General features: G+C 41.9%; 1 protein-coding gene across 1 annotated transcript in view; it reads right to left on the bottom strand.

Moving 5' to 3' along the window:
- The window catches only part of LOC143287318 (G-protein coupled receptor dmsr-1-like), a 105,592-nt gene that overhangs the window by 48,213 nt on the left and 47,379 nt on the right, over positions 1-10,000 (bottom strand). The window lies entirely within an intron of this gene.

Raw genomic sequence — 10,000 nt, forward strand, 5'->3', positions numbered from 1 at the left:
CGTTGTTTATGTTGTTGTCGTTGTTATGTTTGTTGTTGTTGTTGTCGTCGTCTTCTTTGTTGTGCTTGTTGTTGTTGTTCATGTTGTTGTCGTTGTTATCGTTGTTGTCGTTGTTATGTTTGTTGTTGTTGTTGTTGTTGTTGTTGTTGTTATGCTTGTTCTGGTTGTTGTCGTTTCCATAACTGTTTCCCACTGTTGATGTTGTCGTCGTTGTTGTTGTTGTCGTCGGATTGTTTGTTTGTTTGTTTGTTTGTTTTGTTTTCTGTTGTTGCCGATGCTGTCACAATTGCTTTTCATCATCATCATCATTATCATCTTCATCACCATCTTCTTCTTGTTTTATGTGCAAAAAGGGCACAATTGTAAAAAGCCTTTACTGTACCTCCTCCCCCCCCCCGCCCTTTTATTTTTACCCAATTAACCAATTAGTCAATAAATTAGGCAATCAATCAGACAGTCTTCTTCTTCTTCTGACCAGACCCTCGCATAAAGCCAACGCCCCAGCTTGTCCTTGAGAACCTGCCCTAGCTTTTGATAAAATATTAGAAATACAAGAGGTGACATAAATCAAGAAACTAATCAAGTAGGTAACAAAACAGACAGCAAGATACAATAGAAATGAGAAGAGCGGCTTGGCCTTCATGACTCAGTGTGACAAGCGCTTAACTCACTCAGTACGGCCAGTCCTCTCTTCTCCTCTACACAGACCCCTCGGATGTCCAGTGGGTGTCTGAATGACCCAACCTTTAGCTTCTGTCGTCAGAATTGTGGTATTCTTTGTCAACATTCACCTCTTCAGTATAAGAGCCTTCCGCCTGCGATATTTTGATGATGCTAACTGGGGTGAAACGCTGTTAATTTCTGTCTCTTTCGCCGTTCGTATGGAGAGAGTTAACCCAACAAAACAATCATGGAAACTGAAACCACAGCGAATCAGATAACACGCGTGAAGACACACCGATTTGACCTTGATTTGACCTTGACTTGACCTCTGGATTTACTTTTTTTTTTTTTAAAGTCAGTATATGGTATATCCTGATGTAGAAAAAAAATGGTTGCAAAACCTAAGTCCTATCACGTTTTACAACATTTTCACAATAGACCTCGTTGATATCTTGACATTTGACTTCTCTGACCTTGTTTCTTTTCACTGTGTTTGTTTTCACCAGTCATTGAACCAAGCTTGCTGAACATTATGTAAAAGAGTTTCCCTCTCTTGCTCACATGAATGTCAACGGTTGCCATAGTAATTCAAAACGGAACGACTTTAGCGGTCTTATTTGTACCTACCATCCTGCCAAAGTTTGATTACCATATTACCTGTAGCAGCCGTGAAAATGCCAACGTTAAAGTTTAACACACACACACACACACACACACACACACACACACACACACACACACACACACACACACACACCCCCGTCTAATAACACTTCTGGTGAAGATACGTTAAAGTGAAGATCTCTCTTTCACACACACACACACACACACACACACACACACACACACACACACACACATCGTGTCATTAAACTGACTCACTCTTTTTTCCACGTGTGACTCAATAAAATAAGAAGAAAAAAAAAACATATTTGACAAATGACTGACATAAAATGATACTAAAAATGGGCGACGTTCTTGGAACATAACCATTCAGATTACGACTCTTTGTTCATAGAACACAGGGATTATTGTAGTCCTTCGAATGAAATGCACGAGCACGCTTTCATCGCAAACAGATCGAATTTGACACTCGGTCGATTGTTGAGTTCTATCGCGATGTTTGCATTAACTCTTATGACGAATACGTTGGTCTCTTTGCATGTCACCGTGTGTGTTGCGTGCATTGATTTATCTTTATTTGTTGCAGTAGTGCTAGTAGTAGTAGCAGCAGCAGTAGTAGTTTGGTATTTTTTTCCTTATCATCATCATCGTCATTATTATTATTATTATTATTATTATTGTTGTTGTTGTTGTTCATCATCATCATCATCATCATCATTATTATTATTATTGTTGGTGGTGGTGGTGGTAGTAGTAGTAGTAGTGGTAGTAGTACTAGTAGTATCTTTCATTCTTTCTTTTCGTCATTTCTCTTTTGTTTTGTCCATTTTACTTTATTTACCTTTAGTTTGCTTTTTTTTTTTTTTTTTTTTTTTTTTTTTTTTTTTTTTTTAAAGATTTCGTGTGTAATGTAAAACGTTTTCTAAAGGTATTTGTTCATTTATAATAATTTGTAAATTTGTATTTATTTCTTGATGGTGTTGTTGTTTTTGCTATTCTGTTATTGTCGTTTTTGGTGCTGGTACTACTGCTTTTGCTACGGGACATCATCATCATCATCAGCAGCAGCATCATACGTAGTAGTAGTAGTAGTAGTAGTAGTAGTAGTAGAGTTTTGCTGTTTTTGTTGTTCAGGTGTCTCTTTTATCAATATCTTTTCTAAGTGTATCTTTTCAAAATGCATAATTCCCTGATGAATTTGAAACCTGGTACTTGAACGAATCAACAACATTCGATGCTTTCAAGCCACATGATAATAAACTCAAAATTTTACCTTCATTGTTCAGTATTGGATGCTTAAAAAAATGTTTCGTGATTTCGGCAAAGTAAAACCAATACCGCAACTGATAAATAGCCTCCCTTGCCTGCCTCTTCCTTGTCTTCAGTTTCTACAGTTTTAGAGTTATGCATGCGTGTGAATGACTGGTGCGAAACCGCTTTGATTTGTCTCTGCACAAGATTCAGCGCTAAATAAGTACCATTATGATTGTTATTACTATAATTTCTAATGCACAAAATATATAGATTCTGTATCTGTAAACCTTTGAATAAAAACAGATGTTGAAAAAAAAAAGTTCCGTGATTTGTTTAGCCCTTAAGCGTCCATTCAATATGCAGTGTTAAGATATCTTTATGTCTTTAATACGTTACGTAAATCATGTATTATCAAATTATGATAAAGTAAATGTCTTCGAGTGCATCTACATTAAATTTGAAAGATACCTTGGCAGAGTCAGTAAATCGGTGGATTTCTAGTTCGGTGTTCACCACTGACCAGGGTTCGAGGCTGATTTTCTCTCACTCCATTAAGGTGTGAATGGATACCTGATTTCGGCTGGGATTGGTTTTGAACAGCGGAAGGAGAGGATGGGGCCCCGCCTGTGTATGTGTGTTCCGATCCGTAGACACAGTGAATATGATACCACTACCCAAATGGCTGTAGAGGGTGATGGATCCTCTAACCTTTCTTTTAATATGAGAACACTTACAGATGTATGTTAGAAAGAGCCTTCGTGAATCACAGTGTCATTTGTCTTGTTTGCATTTCCTCCTTTTTATGTTTGATATTCCGTTTAGATGCCACATGGCATCACTGAAACACCCTTTAAGACCGGTTTCCGTCGCAGACTACAGCATGTTAGCATCAGCAAAATACAGCGTGTGCAATCAGTCTGAAAGGTCAAAGGTTACCGCATGACGGCCAATCATAATTAGTAGCGCTCTGCCAAGCAGCTCATTGATGAACGGAGACAGCAAAGACTGCTGGGCAGTAAATGCCTCGTTTGGGTGACTCCACAGGTGAACGTCATGGACGTTGAGAGTGAAGGGGAGGAACAGAGAGAGAGAGAGAGAGAGAGAGAGAGAGAGAGAGAGAGAGAGAGAGAGAGAGAGAGAGACAGAGACAGAGACAGAGACAGAGAGAGAGAGGCAGAGAGGCAGACACAGAGACAGAGAGACTGAGAGAGGGATGACAGCGAGGCAGACAGACATTAAGAAAAAAGACAGAAAGAGAAAGAGATTGACAGACAAAGAGACAGAGATATAGACAGAAAAAAAGTCAGACAGACAGTGACAGACAGAGAGAGGGATGAGAGAGACAGACAGAAAGAAAGACATAGAAAGAAAGAAAGACAGACAGAGAGACAGAGAGAGAGAAAGAAAGAGAGGCAGACAGACAGACAGTGACAGACAGAGAGAGGAATGAGAGAGACAGACAGTAAAGAAAGAGACAGCGAGAAAGAAAGACAGAGAGAGAAAGAAAGACAGGCAGACAGACAGACAGACAGTGACAGACAGAGAGAGGAATGAGAGAGACAGACGGAAAGAAAGAGACAGAGAGAAAGAAAGACAGAGAGACATACAGAGAAAGAAAGACAGGCAGGCAGACAGACAGACAGTGACAGACAGAGAGAGGAATGAGAGAGACAGACAGAAAGAAAGAGACAGAGAGAAAGAAAGACAGAGAGAGAAAGAAAGACAGGCAGACAGACAGACAGACAGTGACAGACAGAGAGAGGAATGAGAGAGACAGACGGAAAGAAAGAGACAGCGAGAAAAACAGACAGAGAGAGAAAGAAAGACAGACAGAGAGAGAGAAAGAAAGACAGACAGAGAGACAGAGAACGAAAGAAGAACAGGCAGACAGACAGACAGACAGTGACAGACAGAGAGCGGGATGAGAGAGAGAGAGACAGACAGATATACCGGAAGAAAGAGCCAGAGAAAAAGAGATGGACAGACAGAGACAGAGAGAGGAAGACACACAGACAAATAGTATTTTTTTCAGTTTTTTTCAGTAGCTCAAGGAGGCGTCACTGCGTTCGGACAAATCCATATACGCTACACCACATCTGCCAAGCAGATGCCTGACCAGCAGCGTAACCCAACGCACGTAGACATACAGACAGTGACAGAGACAGAAACATTAATTGCGAGAGACAGACAGACAGGAACAAAGAGAGAGAGAGAGAGAGAGAGAGAGAGAGAGAGAGAGAGAGAGAGAGAGAGAGAGAGAGAGAGAGAGAGAGAGAGAGAGAGAGAGAGAGAGAGAGATTCAACAACTTTATTACTCAAGGATGAAGATGTTAGGCATTGCCTAGTCTTCCAATCTGTCCTTTTGACAACAAAAACAGTAACGATAAGACACAACAATAATAATGGTAAATACTACCACTACCACTACTACTTCCACTACCACCACCACCACCACCACCACCACCACCACCACTACTACTACTACTACTACTACTACTACTACTACTACTACTACTACTACTACTACTACTACTACTACTACTACTACTACTACTACTACTACGACGACGACGACGACGACGACGACGACGACGATAATTATAATACTAATCAACGGACCATCATCATCATAAAAAAATATAATGAAGGGAACACAGTCACACACTCACACCCAACCACCCACACACATATGCACACACTCGTCCCCAAACACACACACCCTTATGCATATACATAGTTGCACATTTTTCCCACATGCATGCATATGTCTACATGTACATACATATATGTATGCATATGCATACATAAACATAATTAGGTATCAAATCGTATTGTAGTACATAACAGATCATATTGTGGTACAATAGCAGATATTGAAAAAAAGACAAGAAAAAAAATCAAGAAGTAAAGGGGTTATTAAGACTGTCAAATTAATCACCACACATAATTCAGGAAAGAGGCACGACTGAAATGAAAATGCATAAACAGAGCAGTGAAACATAGTTATATCACTGTTCATATACAACAGTGATGAGAAATCTTACGCTGATGTGGCAGGCAATAACATCCAATCAATAGCGTGCATGTGATACATGAAATTCACAGAAGGTTGAAAATAAGATGAAACACGTTAGTGTATGTAAAGGAATAGACAGCGCATACATTTCACAAAAAGGGCATGATGTTTTTAGGCCGGTTATATTTGGTTTGGGGGTCTATTGTTTGTGGAGCAGAAGTTTTCGTACCCTTGATTTGAAGGACGATAATGAATCGCCTGTCTTGATGAACGTAGGAAGAGAGTTCCAAACAGATGGTCCAAAAAATGCAAAGCTAGATTTGTACAAGGCAATGCGTACACGAGGCAGAATATAATTATCTGAATCGTAACGCTCTGTTGCCCTTTGAACAAATTCACTGAGGTAGGGTGGTGACATGTGGTTGTGTACTTTGAACATGAGGACCATTTTATTGTATTCAAATTGCTTGCACAGTGGTGATATTTCCAGTTTTGTTAATTTCTCATCTGTTGATAGTGAGTGGTCGGGTGGAATAAGTTTAGCTGGGACACAGAGAGAGATAAAGACAGACAGACACACAGATAGACAGACAGACAGACAGTGACAGAGACAGGGATGAAAGAGACAGAGACAGACACAGTTGACCTTGAGGGTGCAGACGCCAATAGGTCGTTAAACTCCAACAACGCACAGACACAGACACATAACGAGAGAGACAGAGACAGAAAGAGAGGGACAGACAGACAGACAGAGAAAGAGAGAAGGAGACAGAGACAGACAGAGAATGCGAGAGCGAGAGAAGGTGAGAAAGAGAGATTGAGAGAAAATAATATAAGAAACAGAGACAGACAGACACAGACAGATATTACAGGCAATCACAGTTCGTCAGAAAAACAAAGAGGAAAAACACCTGTATGTGTTGTTTTTTTTATGCCATCTATATCCAGAAAGCTTCGTGTTGCCTGCTTACCAAAGAGGGCCAGTTATGTCACAAAACACCCACAGCATCCACATTCCCCTATTCCTCCCTCCCACCCACACCCCCTCATCCGGCCACCACCACCCTCTACGCTATAAGCGTTTATCTTATTTTGTTGTTGTTTTTGTTGTTTTGCTTTTCTTGTTTGTTTTGTTGTTGTTTTTCGGGTATTTTTCGCAATAGACGTTAACAACTTATCAACTTGAGCGGCCTTTAGGAATCTCCCTTCATTAGATCACGGCATGGATCATGCAGCAAAATCTGCTTCAGGTGCTCTCACCCAATCCCACCCTGCACCCTTCCCCCACCCCCACCCCCACCCCCCACCTCACCTCCCGGCCCCCACCAATCACCCCACCACCAAAACTACCACCCTCCCTCCCTCCCTCCTCTCCCTCCTTCCCAGTTCCTTCCGTTATTGTAATCGTTAACGAAAGGAGAGCAGAAAAGGCCTGGGACAGCAGGGTCCAGGTTTATCATGGCCTGCAATGTTTGCTGGGTGGGTTGGGGGTGGGGGTGGGGGTCGGGGGGGGGAGGGGGGGTTGGTGGAGGGGGAAGTATCTAGAGTTGGTGGACGTCCCCCAACCCCCCTCCGAAAGACTGCAGCCAGCCAGTAGGGTAATCACCTCCAGCAATAACGCCGACAACGACAACGCCGATGACCTGGTAATACAGAAAGTCAATGACGGCAGCTACAGTAATCGTCTACAATCAATGCTTTGGAATAGATGAAGAAAGAAAAAAAGAAAGAAAAGAAGAAGAAGAAGAAGAAGAAGAAGAAGAAGAAGAAGAAGAAAATACAACAAAACTATTCACCGGTAATTAATGCTTCGGTATAAATGACGGAATAAAGAAGAAAGAAAGAGAAAAAAAAAAAAAGAAAGAAAGAAAGAAAGAAAGAAAGGAAGAAGAAGAAGAAGAAGAAGAAGAAGAAGAAGAAGAAGAAGAAGAAGAAGAAGAAGAAGAAGAAGAAACAACACTGTCCATCTGCAATCAGTGCTTCGGAATAAATGACGAAAGAAAGAAAGAAGGAAAGGAAATAAGAAAGACGAAAATGACGATGATTAAGATGATGATGTTGCAACACTGCTCTGTAATGTATCACAATTAATGAAGACGTTGAAAGATGAGAGACAGAGACGGAGAGAGACAAAGAGAGACAGAGACAGACAGACATATAAAGACAGAGAGACAGAGACAGAGAGACAGAGGGACACAGAGAGAGACAGAGACGGAGAGAGACAGAGAGACAGAGACAGAGAGACATAGAAAGACAGAGAGACAGAGGGACACACAGAGAGACAGAGAGTGAGAGAGAAAAAAAAATAATGACAGAAATAAATAGATGAACAAAGAAAGAAAGAAAGAAAGAAGAACAAGGAAAACAAAGAGGACAACCCAGAGAAGAACAAGAACAAGAAAAAGGGTAAGGAAAGGAGGAAGCCATGTTACAATCTACAATGCTTCGGAATAAATGAAGAACAAACGCGAGCAAGAAAGAAAGAAAGAAAAGAAGAAAGAAAGGAAGAAAGAAGAAGAAGAAGAAGAAGAAGAAGAAGAAGAAGAAGAAGAAGAAGAAGAAGAAGAAGAAGAAGAAGAAGAAGAAGAAGAAGAAGAAGAAGAAGAGACATGCGCAGTCCTTATACACACTCTTACTTACTCGAGAGAGAAAATCATATTTTTTCCTATTGTTTCTAATTCTTAAACTGATGACCTATCTGCTGGGGGTGGCGATTGTACGGATGATGGAATTCCATCAGCAGTTGAACGTTTCCAATCTTTCCGAATGAAAGGTCCCCTTAATTACTTTGCAGAGTGAGCAGTGTGTGTGTGTGTGTGTGTGTGTGTGTGTGTGTGTGTGTGCGTGCGTGCGTGCGTGCGTGCGTGCGTGCGTGCGCGCGCGCGTGTGTGCGTGATCACTTTTGTTGTCTTCCTTGTTGGCAAAGATTGCTTGTTTCGCGTCCCTATGTCCTCATTCAAGCCTTCAGTATGAAAGCCGGATTCTTCAGAGAGATCACGTTCTTGGAGCCATCTCCCCAGGTTCTAAGAGAACTGCCTCGACAATGAACTGGAAATTGTTTGTGGGGGCGACCTCCATGTACTGTGAAAAGGGACGTCTCCTCTTTGTTAAGAGAAGCAGGGGGAGGGGGGCGCGGGGGGTGGGGGTGGGGGAAGAGGGGGAGGGGGGCGGAGGGGGGGGGGGACGAAAAACGAGCAAGTTATTAAACCGTTGAAATAAACTACACCCCCCCCCCCCCGCCCACCGTCACCCCCTTTCTCCACCTTATGGAGTCTATTCCAGTCATCCTATCAACTTTGTCTTTCTGAAATCTCTCTCTCTCTCTCTCTCTCTCTCTCTCTCTCTCTCTCTCTCTCTCTCTCTCTCTCTCTCTCTCTCTCTGTGCGTTCGACTGACGCACAGCTTTCATGGAAACTTTTCGACACACAAACTGAACCAGCCTTGAACTATGGAGCGGAAATATGGGGACTCATGCCAAATAACCAAATGGAAAAGGTACATACATTTGCACTGAAGCGCTTTTTTGGTGTCCCATTACACTCGTCAAACACTATAATGTATGGCGAAACCGGCAGGTACCCATTGCATATCAGATCAGTTGTAGACGGGTGCAATAGCCAAGTGGTTAAAGCGTTGGACTGTCAATCTAAGGGTCCAGGGTTCGAATCACGGTGACGGCGCCTGGTGGGTGAAGGGTGGGGATTTTTACGATCTCCCAGATCAACATATTTGCAGACCTGCTAGTGCCTGAACCCCCTTCGTGTGTATATGAAAGCAGAAGATCAAATACGCACGTTAAAGATCCCGTAATCCATGTCAGCGTTCGGTGGGTTATGGAAACAAGAACATACTCAGCATGCACACACCCGAAAACGGAGTATGGCTGCCTACATGGCGGGGTAAAAACGGTCATACACGTAAAAGCCCACTCGTGTGCATACGAGTGAACGTGGAAGTTGCAGCCTACGAACGAAGAAGAAGAAGAAGAAGAAGAAGAAGAAGAAGAAGAAGAAGAAGAAGAAGAAGAAGAAGAAGAAGAAGAAGAAGAAGAAGAAGAAGATCAGTTGTAAAATGCATAAAATATTGGCTCAAACTAACAAGACTGCCAACATCACGATTGTGTAGACAAGCATACGAGATGCTGCTACTGCAAGAGGAGAAGGGCAAACAGAACCGGGTATTCCACATCAAGAAAACACTAACGGAATATGGTTTCGGCCTTGTTTGGATGAGCCAAGGAGTAGGGCACGAGAGCGGCTTTGTATCGGACTTATAGCGGGTTACAAACGAAACTGCCACGGAGAAATAGAGAGCAATGATAAGTATAAATTGTTTTATTCATTTAAATCAATATTTCAAACAGAGAAGTATATCAAGATCATAACAGATAAATGGCATAAAATCTGCTTTGCGAAGCTCAGATTGAGAGCGCTTGGGCCAACA

Source organism: Babylonia areolata, chromosome 11, assembly GCF_041734735.1.
Source record: "Babylonia areolata isolate BAREFJ2019XMU chromosome 11, ASM4173473v1, whole genome shotgun sequence".
Lineage (NCBI taxonomy): Eukaryota > Metazoa > Mollusca > Gastropoda > Neogastropoda > Buccinidae > Babylonia > Babylonia areolata.